Source organism: Elephantulus edwardii, unplaced genomic scaffold (genome assembly GCF_000299155.1).
Source record: "Elephantulus edwardii isolate Elephantulus edwardi_28Jun2011 unplaced genomic scaffold, EleEdw1.0 scaffold00141, whole genome shotgun sequence".
Taxonomy (NCBI): domain Eukaryota; kingdom Metazoa; phylum Chordata; class Mammalia; order Macroscelidea; family Macroscelididae; genus Elephantulus; species Elephantulus edwardii.
This window is the reverse complement of record NW_006399891.1, coordinates 5,637,371-5,655,956: the sequence shown is the minus strand read 5'-3', so window position 1 is coordinate 5,655,956 and position 18,586 is coordinate 5,637,371. Positions and strand designations below refer to the sequence as shown.

The 18,586-nt window shown below is 40.5% G+C and overlaps 1 protein-coding gene across 1 annotated transcript in view; it reads left to right on the top strand.

Annotated features, from left to right (window-relative positions):
* LOC102856645 (uncharacterized protein C9orf135 homolog) overlaps positions 1 to 18,586 on the top strand; it is a 123,804-nt gene that overhangs the window by 25,344 nt on the left and 79,874 nt on the right. The window lies entirely within an intron of this gene.

Here is an 18,586-nt window from a genome sequence, read left to right as displayed (position 1 = left end):
ACAGGACAGAGCGGAGTTTAGGGCTGTTGTACATAGGGTCGCTATGAGTCGCAGGCGACTCGACGGCACATAACAACAACAACAACATGACTTAGCATCATGCTTGACACATAGGGAGCATTCAGTAAATGATGGTTAGCAGCCCTGGTGAGAGGCCCTTACATAAGTGCAGTGGGTTAAAGTGTTCCACCATTAGCTAAAAGGTCATTTGTTGGAATCCACTAGCTGCTTTGCAAGGCAGCGTCAGAAATCTTATGCGGCAGTAATACTCTCTCCTCTGTGGTCACTGTGAGACGAAATCCATGGGATGGCACCTAACAGCAGCAGCATTTCTTTAGTCTAACATAATGACCAATAGTCTGGGCTCTAGACTGGAGTAACGGCTCTGCCACTCTGTGATACCAGTGACTCGACTGCTTTCTGCTTCTGCCGCTATAACGGGCATGATGAGGTGACTATGAGATTGAATGAGGTAGAACATGTAGAACACATTTTGACACCCAGCCTGGCATGTATGTAGTAGGCACAGTCAGTTACATGTGTTAGGACACAATTCGGACTCATATTAAATCCTTGTAACATAAGCAGGCTTTAAGCCTTAAGTGACAATATTGGAATAGTCTATGTTCAATATGTTGAATGATCCAGGAAGCATCACAAGAAGATGGAGGAAATACACAGAGTCACTGTACCAAAAAGAACTGTCTGACACTGACTTTCCACCTGGTGATTGTTTGGCTGACTTGCCATGATCCTGGCTCAGCCTATCTTTTGGACTAGGTGGCCACAATAACGGAGGACTCATTTTCACATAAAATCTGCAAATCATCTGCTTTTTATCAATTGGACGTGTGCTTTGGATTTCTGGGTTTACTTTAGAGCCTTGGGATCAGGATTATAGCAGCAGTTGCTATTAGAGTGTTCTTTGTGTCCCCCTTACCATGGTGTGTTTTTTTAAGGAATATTGAAAGTTAGATGAATTGTCTAATTTTGATCTGAAAGTAAGTCCAGGGCCCCATACTGGCCAGAATGAAATAGAAAATGAGGCTGAAGCAGGAAGAAGAGATAGCCACCACCTCACTATAAGCTTTATGAAACCTAGCTGTAAAAATCCTTTGGATTTCTTAAATTCTATTGAGTATTTTTAAGTAAAAATGCATTTTAGCTTTTAAAAGAAAAAGAACTGACTGATGCTGAAGAATTTTAGAAAGTAACATATGAGCAGAAACCAATAGTAATGAACGTAGAAGTTGGGGAAAAAAATAAGGCCCCAGGAATATATGGGATACCAATTGACACATTTCAACTAACAGAGGCAGTCCAGGAAACTTGGAGGACAGCTGTCTGGACAATAAATTGGAAGAGATCCATGTTTGTTTCCATTTCTAAAAAAAGATGATTCAATAGAATGTGAAAAAGACTGCACAACATGCAAGCAAAATATTACTGAAGAGCATTAAAAAATGGCTGAAACAGTACGTAGGTAGGGAACTGCCAGAAATTCAAGCAGGATTTAGAAGAGGCCATGGCACCAGGGATATCATTACTCATGTCACATGGATCCTGGATAAAAGTAAAGAATTCCAAAAGAATGTCTATTTATGCTTTATTGACTGTGCAAAGGCATTTGACTGTGTGGATCATAACAAGTCAGTTATGGCTAACACTGAGAAGAATGAGAATCCCACAACATGTACTCATAGGAAACCTATACTTGGACCAAGGGGCTGTTGTGTAAACAGAGCAAGGGAACACAAAATGGCTTAAAATTAAGAAAGGAGTGTGTCAGGTCTATATCCTCTCTTCATACCTATTCAATCTGTATGCTGAGCAAATTATCCGAGAAGTTGCAATGTATGAAGAAGAATGTGGCATCAAGATTGGAGGAAGACACATCAATAACTTGCATTATGCAGTTGACACCATTTTCCTGGCTGAAAGTGAGAAGAACTTGCAGCACTTGTTACAGAAGATCAAAGAATAGAGCCTTCAATATGGATTGTATTTCAACATCAAGAAAATAAAAATTCTTATCATTGGACCAATAGGCAACATCATGATACATGGAGAAAAGATTAAAATTTTCAATTATTTCATCTTACTTCAAACCACAATCAATGCACTTGATACCAATAGTCAGGAGATCAGGAGACATATTGCACTGGGAAAGTCTGCAGTTAGGAAACTCAACAAATTATTGAGGAACAGTTTGATGTCACTTTGAGGACTAAGGTGCACCTGATCCAGGCCATGATCTTTCAGATCACTTGCTATGCTTCTGAGTACTGGACAGTGAATAAGGATGATAGAAGAAGAATTGATGCCTTTGAGCATCAGGTGACATTGTGGGAGAGCACGGAATAGCCCACGGACTGCCAAAAGAACAAGTATATGTCTTGGAGAAGATCCAGCCAGAGTGCTCCTTGGAGACAAAATTGTTGAAGCTTTGTTTCACATACTTCAGATGTACTGCTGTTGTTGTTGTTAGGTGCTGTCGAGTTGTAGACGACTCATAGCGACCCTATGAACGAACGGCCTGAGCACTGTTCGTACATAGAATTTTCGGAGGCAAGCCATTTCAGAAGTGGATGCCGCTCCTGCTTCCAGGCAATGTGCTGCCAGGAGAGATTATTTCTTGGAGAAGGAGATCATGCTTGGAAAGTTGGAGAGTTGATGAAAGAGCGGAAGACCCTCAATCAGGTGGGTTGACACAGTGACTGCCGAAGGGGGCTCTACTGTGTCAGGGAATGTGAGGATGGCACAAGATAGGACATAGGATCGCTATGGGTCGTACTTAACTTGTTGGCACCTAACAACAACATAAGCAGTAAGGAAATTTTGAGTCACTATGGGAAGAATAATACTTTCACAAGCTAGGTTTAGAAGAGGTTGTGGCACTAATGACATTATCACCAATGTCAAGTGGATCTTGACAGAAAGCAAAGAGTACCAGAGGAATGTCTGTGTTTTATTGACTATGCAAAGGCATTTGACTGTGGGGATCACAACAAATTGTGGCTAACTTTGAGGAGAATGAGAATCCTAGAACACTTGATTGTGCTCATGTGAAATCTATACTTGGGCCAGGAAGCAGTCCTCAGAACAAAGTAAGGAAACATTGCATGGTTTAAAATCAGGAAAAGAGTGAGTCAGGGATACATTCTGTCTCCAAACCTTTTCCATTTATATGCAGGTTCAGGAGGCAGGGCTTTATGAGGAGGAATGTGACATCAGGACTGGAGGATGACTCATCAACAGTATATTATGCAGATGACACAACCTTGCTTGCTAAGGCTGAGGAGGACCTGAAGTGCTTGCTGCAGAAGGTCAAGGACTGTAGTCTTCAATATAGATTGAAGCTCAACATCAAGAAAACAAAGATTCTCATCACTGGGCCAATTGGCAGCACCATGATAGATGGAGAAGAGATTGAAGTTAACAATTTCAGCTTGATTGGCTCCACAATCAACCCTTTTGGCACCAGCAGGTAGGAAATCAAAAGACAAATTGCACTGGGAAAATCTGCAGTCAGGGACCTCTCCAGAATACTGAAGAACAATGATGTCAGTATAGAGATTAAGGTGTGCCTGATCCAGGCTATGATCTTTGCAATTATTTGCTAAGCATCAGAGAACTGAAATAAGGATGACAGAAGAGTTATGGTGCTGGAGAACAGTATTGAACATATTATGAACCTCCAAGAGAGCAAACAGATCTATCTTGGAGAGAGTAAAACCAATTTTCTCCTTGGAGGCTGGGATTTTTGAAGCTCCATCTCACATACTTTAAGCATGTGGGAGGGACTAGCCCTTGATGAAGAACATTAGGCTCAGAAGGATGGAGGGACAGCACAGGAGAGGAAGACCCTGGATGAGATGGATTGGCATGGTAACTGGGATAATGGGTAGGTGAGTTAGAGATAGTGAGGCTGGTTTAGGATAGGGGAGGGTTCAGAGCTATTGTATGCAGGGCCGCTGTGAGTTGCAGACAAATCCATGGCACATAACAATAACAACAGTCATTAGATGTTGCATCAGAATTTCTGAACTAACATTTTCTTGGATGATCTTCCTACTCTTTGGAATAATGGCATACCCAAACTCGGAACAACTTAGATTTACATGCAATAAATGTTCTCAAGTCCTTATGTTTTTATTTATTTCTTTTTACTTATCTCTTGCTGGGCCAAATTGACATCCGGAAATGAGTGATGATGGTTTAAGCAAAAGAAATTCATTAAGGTTTCCATGGAGACAATTCACGCTCTCGTCTCCATGGTGACATAAGCAGAATTTAAGAACTCAGGTTAATTTTATGTATTTTAAATTTCAAATTACTTTTCTGTCTTGCCTAAACTCAGAATTAGACACCCCTTCTCTCACCCTGTCCAAACCCTGGCACCTTCCCCCCCCCCACTATAAGAAGGGAACAGAGAAAGAATAAGGAAGAAAAAGAAAACTTAGTGATATGGGCTTGGGAACGTCATAGTTTGAAAGATTTTTACACAACATTCTTTAGAAAGGGATAATACGTTAGGGATAAAGGGAAAATTAGTCTTTCGATGATGCTCTCTAGGCTTAAATTTTATTAGTCTGAACAAAGAGTTTGTTTTTGTTTAAGGCCTTCAACATTCAGAGGGGACCCCAACTTCCAGGCACCAGGACATCAGTACCCACTGCTTTTGAGTCCATTTCAACTCACTCCATGGGATTTCTAAGACTGGAATCTTTACATAAGAGGACCTCTGGTGGCCAGGAAATTGCGCTGCAATCCCAAAGGCACATGGTTCAAATCTACCAGCTGCTCCATGGGAGAAGTATGGATAATCTCCTCCCATGATATTAACTGCCTCGGAAAACACACTGTGGGTTAGTTATGACTTGAAGGCACACAACAACAACAATCAACAACATAACAGACGGCACATCTTTCTCTCAAGGGTAGGCTTATAGGTTCAAACTGCTAAACTTTTGGTTAGCAAGTGAACTCTAACCACCACCCACCAGGATTCTTTGTTGTAGGGACCAGCAATCAGCTCTGATTTATAGTGACCCTAAGCATAGTCCCTGCTGGATCATGTGCCCTCCCCAGAATCTGTTGTGAGGTGAACCTTAGTTGTCCAGCACTCTTACCACCCTACCTCTCAGACACGCCTCAACAACCAGAATAAAAAGGCAAAGTGGAGAGAGATGGCACCCTTTATCAGCCCAGCTCTCCTGGGATCCCTGGGCTTTGCCTTTCTCTCAAGCCTCCATTTTTCTGCTTTTCACATACCCTCATGTTTAATGTGAACATTATAAATTAGTTTGGTAATGTAGTTTTCTTGCACACATCTAAACTTTGGAGAGAGGAGAGAAAATAAGCAGTTCCCCACCCCCTGCCATCCTACCTCTCCCCACTTTAGCAGTGACAGCAACATAATAAAGCCATAGTTGTTTTTCACAGCTGTGATCCTGATACAAAAGGACAATGATTTGGACATGCTTAGTCATGTGAGGAATCCCAGGATGTAGGTAAGTTGTTGTTGTTAGGTGCTGTTGCGTCAAACATGACTCATAGCGACCCTATGAACAAAATACCCTGTTCTATCATGTGTCATCCTTACATTTCCTGACACACAAAAGCCCATTGCAGCAGTCACTGTGTCAGTCCACCTGGTCGAGGGTCTTCCTCTCCTTTGCTGACTCTCCACCCTTCCCACCATCATGTACCTTTCCAAGGAATAGCCCCTCCTAGAAACATGCCCAAAGTATGTGAGGTGAAGCTTTATCATTCTTGCCTCCAAAGAGCACTCCAGATACACCCTCTCCAAGACATATTTGTTTGTTCTCTTGGCCATTCATAGGCTGTCTGCTGCTCTTCTCCAACACCACAGCTCAAAGGCATCAATTATTTTTCTGTCATCATTATTCATTGTCCTTTCAGAAGCATAGCAAATGATCAGAAAGAGTATGACCTGAATCAGATGTCCTTTAGTCCTCAAACTGATGTCATTATTCCTCAATAATTTAGAGAGGTCTTCACAATCACCTGTTATGCATCAGAGAGTTGGACAATGACCAAGGAGGATAGAAGGAGAATTGATGCCTTTGAGCTGTGATGCTGGAGAAGAGTATTGAGAATACCATGGACTGCTAGGAAAACAAACAGATTTGTCCTGGAGAGGGTTAAACTGGGTGGTTCCTTGGAGGCAAGGATTCTGAGGCTCCGTCTAACTTACTTTGGACATGTTGTGAGGAGAGACCGGTCCTTAGAGAGGGATATCATGCTTGGGAGGGTGGAGGGACGGCGCAGGAGAGGAAGACCCTCTATGAGGTGGGTTGATTCAGTGACTGGGATAATTGAGATGGGAGTGTCAGAGACAGTGCGACTGGCACAGGACAGAGCGGAGTTTAGGGCTGTTGTACATAGGGTCGCTATGAGTCGCAGGCGACTCGACAGCACATAACAACAACAACGGTGCATCTCCTTGTTTCCTGATTGCTGGTACAAAGGGTGTTAATTGTGGATCGAAGCATGAGTCCTTGCTTTTCAATGCAGCATAGTATTCCATTGTGTAAATATACCACAGCTTCTCTATCCACTTGTTTGTTGATGGGCTCTTAGGTTGTTTCCAACTCTTTGCTATGGTGAACAAAGCCATGATAAACATGGGTGTGCATATGTCTGCTTGGATGTCAGTTATGGTCTCTTTGGGGTATATTCCCAGTAGTGTAATTGCTGGGTCAAATGGAATCTCTATTGCAACTTTTTGAGAAAATTCCATACCGCCTTCCACAGTGGTTGCACCATTTTACACTCCCACCAACAGTGAATAAGTGTTCCAGTTTCTCCACAACTTTGCCAACATTTGTTGCTTGCTGTTCTGTTAAATTTTGCTATTCTGTCTGGGGTGAGGTTTTATCTCATAGTTGTTTTTATTTGCATCTCTCTTAGAGCTAGGGATTTTGAACATTTCTTCATGTGCTTGTTAGCCATCTGAATGTCTTCTTTGGTGAAGTGTCACAACAGCCTTCTAATGCAGATTTTGGTTCCACATGAGCACGATTAAGGGCTATGGGACTCCTATTCTTCTCAGTGTCAGATGGTTTGAATGCTCCCACAAGGTTCCTCAGAAGAAAGGCCTGGTGATCCGGTTCCAAATGTCACAACCTTGGATGTCTTATAGAATCATTCTACTCTGGGTTGTTCTTGACTCAGAATTGTCCTGATGATAACTTTTTGATGTTGTTGTTATTACCTCTATATAAGTTGAGTTTAGAAGAGTATAATGTATTAAACTTTAATTTAGAATGGTAAAAAGTTTGAAAATAGGAGAAGACTTGCATTGTTCCCACTAGCTGGGAGTGAGGTTATAAGGAAATTCTGAGTTAATATGGAAATAATAACACAATGTGAAAAGGTATTTTTATTCTTAATCATATTTTAAAATTTTGAAAGTAGTTATGCTGTAGCATCATTTCGGAGGTGAAGATGGCAAAGTGTTATCTCATATACTTTGGGCATGTTGTTAGGAAGGGTCTGTCTTGGGAAAAGGACATCATGTTCAGAAAGGTGGAGGGTCAGAGAAGGATGAAGACTCTCAGGGAGGTGGATGACACAGTGATTGTAACAATGAGCTAAAGTATATCAGAGAAATTGAGAATGGCACAGGAAAGGACAGGGTTCAGACCCATTGTTCTTAGAGTCCCTATGCGTCATACTATATAGCACGTAACTACAAGAAACCATTATTTCAGATGGTGTATCACTGTGGTTATTAGCTACTGTTGATTGAGTATGATGCAGCAACCTATGAACAGCAGATCTGAACCCTCTCCTATCCTGTTCCATTCTCATCATCATCCTCATCTTCTCTGACACACTTGATGAGCTCATTGTTACTGTCATAATGTCAATTCATCTCCATGAGGATCTTCCTCTCTTTCACTGACTCCATCTTTCCAAGCATGGTGTCCCTTTCTGAGGTATAGCTTCTCCTAGCAACATGTCCAAAGTATGTAAGATGAAACTTCAACTCTGGCTGTATGCCCTCCAAGAAATATTTCTTTCTTCATTTGGTAGGTCATGGTATATTCAGTACTCTTCTCCAACACCACAGTTGAAAAGCATCAATTCTTTTGTTATCCTTATTCATTGTCCAGCTTTCAGATGCATAGCAAGTGATTGAAAAGACCATGGCCTGAATAAGACACACCTTTGTCTTCAAACTGACATCATTACTCCTTAGTAATTTGTAGAGGCCCCTGACAGCAATCTTTCCCAGTGCAATACGTCTGCTGATCTCCTGACTGCTGGTACCAATGGTGTTGATGCAAGCAAGAGGAAACAGTTGACAATTTCAGTCTGTTCTCCATCTATCATGATGTTGCCTAGTGGTCCAGTGGTGAGGATTTTTGTCTTTTTGGTTTTGAGATTTAATCCATATTGAAGGGCATAGTCTTTGATCTTCTGCCGCAAGCACTTCTAGTCCACCTCACTTTCAGCAGGCGTCATCTGTAGATTGTTAATGAGTCTTCCTCTAAACCTAATGTCACATTCATCCTCATAGAATCCAGCTTCTCAAATGATTTGTTCAACATGTGGGTTGAATAGGAATGGAGAAAGGAAACAATCCTGATGCTTGCCTTTTCTGATTTTAAACCAAGCAGTGTTTCCTTGCTTTGTATGGACAACAACTTCTTGGTGAAAGTATAGATTTTGTATGATCATAATTAAGTGTCCTGCAATTTCCATTCTTCATAATACTAGTCATAGTTTGCTATTATCCACATAGTCAAGTTTTGTTTTGTTTTTTTCCACATTGTGTGATGTAGTAGCAGACAATGTCAGACAAATATATTCACTATTAGGCAGCAAAATGGGAAATTTGCTGGCCATCAGCTTAAAAACTAAGCTCTCAACCACCTTGAGCCTCATTCTGACTCATGGTGACCCTATGGATAGAGCAGAACAGCTCCATGGTGTTTGCGTGGCTGGAATTTATATGGAAACAGATCAGCAGGCCTTTTTTTCCTGAGGCACCATTACAGATATTCTAACAGACAGACTTTAGGTTAGCAGTTGAAGGACATACATATAGAAAATTTATTTTCTAAAATGAATCCTCATGCCTTTTCAACTGTTAGTTACTACAAAAAAATTAAAATATGCCTAAAGGATAAAGATCCTTCTGTCTGAACCTGGTGTTTCACAGCACTGGTTGGGACCATTTCTCTGTATGAAGACCTGGAACATGTACAGACCCTTGTATCAGCTGATACTCCCTTTGTATCAATAGCTGATAACCAGTATACTGATCTTGCATCCCTTTGCCTGAGACAGGAGATGGCTTAAACAAATAGCTTCCTTTAGTTAGCTGATCATGGGGCGAGGCGGGAGGAATGATATCTCTGTCTCTTCACATTTAAACAGCTTGTTTTAGTTTAAAATAGCCCCCACCCCCTACCCGAACAATGCCCACTCTTTGTTTCCCTTCTCCTCCCTGTTCCTGCTGAACACCCCCAATTGTATCTGTCACTTGGGAGGGACTGAGGTTATATGATATTTCGGTGGTGGGGGAGGGAGTGTGGGCACTTGTTCTTGTTCACCTCATCATCGTGTGAGCTGTGTTTGTTACTGGTACATTGGTGGCTGATGCTGCTGTCTGTTGAGGACCTGATGTCTTTGTGTTGGGATGTGGTCCCATGTTGGCTCTGACTTGTGTGGCTGATCCTTGTGACTGGATCCTCTGCCCCGACCCTGAAGCTTGAGCTGGCCACCCTACACGGTCACGATGGTGGGGCCGCTCACGCTTCACGTGGCAGCCTTCGAACGCTCAATGCCGCTGCCAGCCAAATCCCTTGTAGAAGGGTAAACATATCTTTAGTTTGCCTGGAATATTTCAGTTTATTCCATTTGATCTGAGGATTACTAAAAGGCTCTCTTGCACTTCTGAATATAACTTCTTTCTGAAGAGAAACTGTAAGGTCACCTTAAGTAGCTGCTGTCAGTTGACTGAACACCATGGCGACCCCATCTGTGTGAGAGGAGAACAGTGCTCCATGGTGCTTTCCATGACTGATGTTTTCCCTAAGATGGATGGGCCTGTTTGTGTCATAGTTGGAAATTTCTGGCTCTTGTTAACAGAAAAGAAAAACTCAAGACATTTAGAAGATCTATTTCTCAACAGTGCCTTACTTTCAAAAATTCTTTAGTTTGACTTTCAGAAATTACATTTTGCCAGTCAATAGTTAATCAGCAATATTTTCTTTTTCTTCCTTTTCCTGGTGAAAAATTCCAATTATTTTTAAGACACATGTATCTGCCTCTGATTTATTAGAGCAAAGATTGCTCTCAAGGAAGTTCCAAAAGTATTAAGTGTGCACATTAAGATTTGAAAGTATAATCTCAGCATAAGGAAGCTATTTTTTTTTTTAACCAACATGTGCTGGCTTCTCCCTAATGTTAAAAAGTGTGTGTCTATATGCATAGAAAAGAGACTGGAAGAATACTTACCATGAAATATTCATTTCTGGATTGTGGATCTATGAATTATTTGTCCTTTTTGTTCTTTCTCTTTGCTATTTCTAAATTTTCCATGATGAACATGTATTGTCAAGAATTAAGTAAATAAGAATAAGAAAAAATGACTTATACAAATCTCATGTAACTTTGTACGGCTTTTCCCACGACGCAGACATTCTCTGAGTGATCAGAATTTAGACACAATGCTTCGTCTCTGACAGAGTATGAGTCACTCTTCTTGGTTTATTATGAGTCTCTTTTTATAACACTTTAATTGTTAGTTTATGTTGGATGAAAGGGATGGTGTTATTCATGTTCATTGGCTTAACCACCCTTTCATTCTTGTCTGTTTTCTATAATGGTGGATCCTACGCCGTGGTTATTTTTAATCTATTTCTACGTTCTTACTCTTCAGTATGCACACATTTCCACAAATACTTTTTGAAAGTAGTGTTCTTTTGAGGAAGCACCTTCCCTTCTCTTTTAAAAGGGAGAAAATAGAGGAGAATCTTTTTTGCCCTGGCTACACTTTTTCTTCCAATGTTACTCTCTTTAAAGAAATCTAGAATGAATATATAATTGTTGTGTTTAATTTTAACTGACCTTGACTAAAAGAAATGTTTTGCTTCAAGAGGCATTTCCCCATGTGTGCACACTTGTATTAGGTAAGATCATGGCTACATCCTAGTACCTTTGCCTGGGCCAGTCAGTCCCCTTCTCTTAGGACTGTCTTCCTTCTGGACCACGGGGACCACCAAAGCCTCTTCTCGCCACAATGCTACAAGAAGCTCTTCCACAAATAATCATCAGTATCTTTTCCATTCCAAGGAAAAGACCTCATGCTGGGAAAGGTGGAGAGTCAGAGAAAGAGAGGAAGAAGACCCTCAATAAGATAGACTGACACACAGTGACAGTTAACAATGGCCTCCAGCGTGTCAGAGATTGTGAGAATGGCACCGGATAAGAAAAAGTTCCGATCTATGGTTCGTAGAGTCTCTAGGAATTGTATGCGACTCAACCACAAGACGCCTTTTCCATCAAGTTTTCTTTTCTTTTCTTTACTGCACTGACTGATATTTTCTACATAAGGGTGTACGGAGGCATGGGCTGGGGTGGAGGAGAGTAAAAGAAATGTGGACTCAGTGACATTTTGGTAAGGCAAGGGTTGACCTGTGCACACCAAGGTCCTCAAGCTCAGTGCTCAGGGATTTTAGTGGTATTATCAGTGGTGAGGAATTTTTGTGTTCTTGATGTTGCAGTATAACCCACATTGAAAACTGCAGTCTTTGATCCTCTTAATTAAATGCTTTAATTAAAGTGTTTAATTAAGTGTTCTTTACTTCCTGCAAGCAAGGTGGTACCATCTGCTGGTTGTTGAGTCTTCCTCCAATCCTGATGCTGACTCTTCTTCATAGATCCAGCTTCTCAAAATATTTGGTTAGTGCTCTCTTCGGCAGCACATATACTAAAATTGGAACGATACAGAGATTAGCATGGCCCTTGCGCAAGGATGACACGCAAATTCGTGAAGCATTCCATATTAAAAAAAAAGAAAGAAAAGAAAAAATATTTGGTTAGCAGATTGAATAGGTGTGGAGTCAGTATACAATTCTGACACACACCTTTCGTGGGTTTAAACAGTGCAATATTTCCTTGTTCTATTTGAACAGTTTCTTGGTTTATGTGTAAGTTTCATATGAGAGTTTGGTAAAGCAAGGTTTCACCCATGGACACAGCTAAGTGTTCTGGAATCCCATTCTTCTCAATGTTATATATGATTCATTATGATTTGTACATTCAGAGAAAAAAAATTCCCACAAGATGACTAATAGGTTATGATAGGTGGAGAAATTATTGAAGCGGTCACTGGTTTAATTTAACTTAAATCCAGAATCAGTACCCATGGTAGCAGCAATCCAGAAATCAAAAAATATTGCATTGGCAAGTCTGCTACCAAGGACTTTTCCAAAGTACTAAAGAGTAAAGATGTCAGGTTAAAGATTAAGGCTTTCCTAACCCAAGACATAATGTTTTTAGTAGCTTCTGAAACTTGGGCAATGAATAAACGAAGATTGAAGAAGAATTGATGACTTTGAATTGTGATGTTGGTGAAGGGTATTGACTGTACCATGGGCTGCCTAAAGAATAAATCTATCTTGGAAGAAGTGAAACTTGGATGCTCCTTGGCAAGGATGGTGAGTCTTTGTCTCATCATATTGTCAGGTGGCACTAGTCTTTGGAAAAAGCCATCATGCTTGGAAAAGAGGAAGAAAAAGAGAGGAAGCCTCTCCAGGACATGGACTGATGTAGTGACTGCAGCTATTAAGAATGGAAAGATCATGAGAAGGGTGCAGGATAGGCTAAGATTTCAAAGTAATGTTCACAAGGTTGTTCTTGGTTGTAAACAACTAACACAGCAACAGAGCTAGTATTAGATAAACTTGTCTGAATTTGCCTGGGAATCAATAACCATTGACAGCATTTGATGCATATTCTGCTCTGAATTATTTTTATTATTAATGACAGATGATAAGCATAACTTGCTTAAGCAAAAAGCAGAAAAAATCAGCTCATTATGTTTACAGCTAGGGTGTTTAACCAGATAACAGAAAAGGCAAGGATATAGGTGAGCCTTAAGAGCAACTGGGGAAGTGAGGGTGATCTCGCTATATCTGTCACCCCATTGATCACCAGGATTGATTCAGCTGAACTGATTGACTAGACAGGTGTCCCCTTCCTCTCTGATCCATGTGCATCCCTTCCCAAGCTGCATGCTTGGTTGAAAAGGACGACCATCCCTGATAGAAGGAAGACCATCCTTCGGTTAAGGGTATATGAGTAGCTTTGCTCCCCGGCTAGAACCTCCAAACAAGCTCTCAAGAACAACTGGAACAAGGGTTGCAAAACCCACCAAGACTGTATTTCCCTTCTTCTACTCACTGGAGAGGTTGCTGACAGTGGACTTGCCCAATGCAATAAGTCTCCTGATCTCCTGACTGCTGGTGCCAAAGGTGCTGATTGCAGATCCAAGTAAGATGAAATTTATTAACAGCTTTAGTTCTTTTTTCATCTATCATTATGTCACAGAAGAGCCATGATGTCAGTTTGAAAACTAAGGTGCACCTGATTCAGAACATGATCTTTTCAATCTTAGTACATGTCTGGGGGCTGGACAGTGAGTAAGGGTGAAAGAAGAATTGATACCTTTGTGTTGTGGCATTGGAGAAGATTACTGAATACCCCATAGACTACAAAAAAAACCAAACAAATATGTCTTGGAAAAAGTGCAGCCAGAGAGTTCCTTGCAGGTAACAATGGCAAAGTTTAGTCTCTCATACTTTGAGCATGTTGCTAGGAGAGGGTAGGTACTCTTTGAAAAGGTGCATCATGCTTGGAAAAGTGAAGGGATGGCAAAGGAGAAGAAGACTTCTTTAGATTGACAGACTGATAGCGTGACTACAGCAATGAATTCAAGTATCAGAGATGATGAGGATGGCACAGGCTAGGACAGGATTGAGGTCTTTTGTTCGTAGGGTTGTTATGTGTTGTACTCAACCCAATGGAATCTAAGAACAACAAAACAACCTCTGTGTTTGCTTCATTTTTCTTATCATTGAAGGTGCTGCCAGTTCTGAAATTTAGAACTTAAGTCTCCTTCTTAACTCAGAAAGATTAACATCAAGGTGTTTTCAGTTCTGATTTTTTTTTTTTTAATTGTACTTTGGATGTCTATCTTTGGGCCAGTTACCCATTTGGAAGTATCTGATTGGTTGAGGTCAGACAAAAACATAGCAGACTCTGATAGCCACCAAGAAAGGAGGACTTCCTAATGAGAGAGGATTGCTGAGTTGGGAAACATATAGAGAATGAATTTTAAATTCCAGATATTCAGTTTCATAGCAGAAGTTAACATATAATGAATCAGTTAGTACATTGATGTTTCCTACATTTGCTGTTGTTTTGAATTTCAAAACTCACCCAATGCAGTTTTAAAAATTGACTTTAAGCACCATGGGCAGAAAACATAAATCTTGGGTAGAGATTAGCTAGTAGAGCTTTTGAGTGTTTTGAAAAAGTTAGTTCTGAATAATTTTGGAATATTGTGTTACTGTTCTATGGTAAGCTGTTCTTTCCCAGTTTCCTTTATTTCATTTCAAATGGAATTTATATTTTAATTATAGTCACACAGATGTTTTTATTTTGGTTTTACAAGTTTTGATGCCATTAATTAAGATGCTTAATTGGCAGAAAAATGTTATTCCTTTGGTAGATGTCAGATCATTCCATATTTATTCACATGGAAGAATTAATGCAATATCACTTATTTTTACAGAGTAAATGATATTTTAAAAGGTTTAGTGTCCTTTTATAGAACATGGTAGGAGAAATGTTTTGAAATAAAAATATAAGAATGAATGATTTGCCACAAATTTTAAACATTTGGAAAATCTCTGGGGTGTTCTGTTAGACAGAAGCATTAAATTAAGTTTGTTTTTAGGTTTTTTAAAGTCAATATTATATTTTAGGCATTAATTTCTCCCTAAATAAGTTAAGAGCTCTCCCCCCACTCCTTCACTGTCTCATGAGCACAATTTATTTTGACAAAATACTGGAGTGCAAATGTGTTTTTAAAATAATTAATAAGGTAGAAAGTCAGTAATAGACAAATGACTGGGTAGTTTCCATACATGCTTTCTATCTTCTTCATTTCTAAACATTTTTTTATTGTGCTTATACTCTTCTTTTTTTTTGTTCACATTGTATTTATTTGATCATTCCCATACATTTTGAGTCTCATAAAAATAATCACCATTAATCTATACCCACTATTACCCATAGTTTCAGATCCCCACTGGATCTTTCCTAATTTCTTTTCCCCCACCCTCCTCCACCCACCAAACTCTGTGACCCTTGATTATCCCCCCTTCTCACCCCCGGGCTCCTGTCCCTCTTTGGCTCTCCTCTCCTCTTCCCTCCCCTCCCTTTCCTCCTCCTCCTCCTCCTTCTTTTCTCTCTCTCTCATCATCTCTTAATAGTTATCCCTCTGTTTTTATAATGGTATTAAGCAATTTTTGTTTTTCAGAAGTGCTTGACTTAATTAGTGGTGGTTGTTGTTGTTGTGTGCCGTGGAGTTGCCTGTGACTCATAGTGACCCTATGTACAACAGCCCTAAACTCTGCTCTGTCCTGTGCCAATTTCACCATCTCCGACACACCTACCTCCATTATCCCAGTCACTGAATCAATCCATCTCATCAAGGGTCTTCCTTTCCTGTGCTGTCCCTCTACTCTCCCAAGCATGACGTCCTTCTCCAAGGACTGGTCCCTCCTTGCAACATGTCCAAAGTATGTCAGATGAAGCTTTAGAATCCTTGCCTCCAAGGAGCATCCCGGCTTCACCCTCTCCAGGACAAATCTGTTTGTTTTCCTAGCAGTCCATGGTATATTTAATACTCTTCTCCAAAACCACAGCTCAAAGGCATAAATTCTCCTTCTATCACCCCTAATCATGCTTAACAAGTGATTGCAAAGACCATGGCATGTTTCAGGCACACCTTAGTCTTCAGACTGACATCTTTGCACTTTAGCACGTTAGAGAGGTCTCTAACCACAGACTTTCCCATCGCAGCAAGTCTTTTAATTTCCTGGTTGCTGGTTCCAAGAGTGTTGACCCAAGCAAACCAAAACTGTGAACAATCTCAGTCTCTTCCCCATCCATTATGATGCTGCCAATCGACCCGGTGATGAGAATCTTTGTTTTCTTGATATTGAGTCAATCCATACTGAAGACTGCAGTCCCTGACCTTCCACAGCAAGTGCTTTAGGTCCTCCTCAGTTTCAGCAAGCAAGGTTGTATCATCTGCATAATGCAGATTGTTTATGATTCTTCCTCGAATCCTGAGACCACATTTCTCCTCATAGAGCCCAGCCTCCCGGATAACCTGTTCTGCATAAAGATTGAAAAGGTATGGAGACAGGATACAGCCTGGTGTACACCCTTCCCAGTTTTGAACCATGCAGTGTTTCCTTGTTTTATTTGGAGTCTTTCCAAATAAACTTGCCAATTACTTTTTCTATCTCTTTGAAAAGTGAATTTCGTATCTGTATTGAAATTACATTGCACAGGTAGATTGCTTTTGGTAGGATTATCATTTTCACTATATTGAGTCTTCCTATCTATGAACAAGGAACATTTTTCCATTTAATTAGGCCTCTTATTGTTTCCCGCAGTAGTGTTTTGTAGTTTTCTTTGTAAATAAAGGTCTTTTGTGTCTCTGCTTAGGTTTATTTCTGAATACCAATTTGTAATTGGCTATTGTAAATGGTATTGCTTTCTTAGTTTCCTTCTCTGTGTTTTCTTTGTTACTGTAGAGGAATCCTATTGATTTTTATACACTGATCTTATTCCTTGCCACTCTACTGAACTGGGCTAGAGCTCTCTTGTTGTTGTTAGGTGCCGTCAAGTTGTCTATGATTCATAGCAATCCTATAAACAGTGGCTCTGAACCTGGCCCTATCCTGAGCCACACTCATTGTCTCTGACACACTGACCCCATTGTCACAGTCACTATGTCAGTCCATCTCCTCCAGGGTTCCTTTTCTGAGCTGACCCTCTACCTTTCCAAACATGATGCCGTTTTCCCAAGAACTGGTCCCTCCTGAAAACATGTCCAAAGTATGTGAGAAAGAGCTTAAAAATCCTAGCCTCCAGGAAGCAGCATGGTTTCAGCTACTCCAGGACAGATCTATTTGTTCTCTTGACAGTCCATGGTATGTTGAATACTTTTCTCTAACACCACGACACAGAGACATCAATTCTTCTAATAGCTCTCTTATAAGCTTTTAAAACCCCAGCCACTATTCACAAAAGTAGGGCATTCTTGTGATTCAGTGGGTAAGGAATGGTGCAGCCAACCCAAAGGTAGGCAGTTGGAAGCCACTAGCTGCTCTGTTGTAGAAAATGGACCATCTCCTCCCCATCCGATTTATAGCTGAGAGTCTGCTGAAAGATTGGTTGGTTCCAAATCCACGGCAATGAGTTTGATATTTGAGGATGTAAAAAGAAAAACCAACTTTATGTCAACTGACCAAGGTGTTCTATGAAACTATGGTTCTAACTCTGCAAACCAAGGAAGGCAATCCCATGAAGTGTTTGATTATTTCTAAAACAATCAGTAATTGTGCATTTTGTGTGCTCTGTTATATATGGGAATATATGTGCATATCATCATGCAAACGTATGTATGCATATACCTCTGTGGGTGAGATTGAGAAGAATGGAAATCCCAGAAGACTTAATTGTGCTCATGTGAAACCTATACATACACCAAGAAGCAGTTGTCTGAACAAAGCAGTACTGGGTGGTTTATAATCAGGAAAGGTTTGTGTCAGAGTTGTATTTTTCCTCCCATGCCTTTTGATCTGAATCCCGAGCACATCCTTTGCGAAGCACATCCTTTGTGAAGAGTGTAGCTCTGGATTCTGGAGAAAGACTCGTCAGCAACCTGCATTATGCAGATGAAATTTGTTTGCTGAAAGTGAGGAGGATTTGAAGTACTTACTGCAGAAGATCAAAGAGTACAGCCTTCAATATGGTTTACATCTAAACATGAAGAAAACAAAAATCCTCACCACTGGATTAATGGACAACATCATGATAAATGGAGAAAAGATTGAAGTTTCAGTCTTGGATTCACAACCAGTACTCATGATAGTAAAGAAATCAAAAGATGTGTTTCATTGAGAATATTTTCTGTCAAGGACCTCTCCAAAGTGCTAAATAGCAAGGATGTCGGTTTAAAGGCTAAGGTGCTCCTGATCCTTTGCTTGGCATGCATCTGAAAGTTGAAATAAGGACGACACAAGAAGAATCGATATCTTTGAACTGTGGTGTTAGGGAAGAGTATTGACTATCCCAAAGACTGCCAAAAGAGCAAGTAAGTGTGTCTTGGAGGGACACTAGTTCTCACCCCTTGTAGCTTTCAGAGCTCGGTGACACGACATGCCAAGAAAGCAACCAATAGACCAATGAAGAGAATCTCCTAGACTTTAAGGTACTATGGTCCTCTTTCCAGATCTTT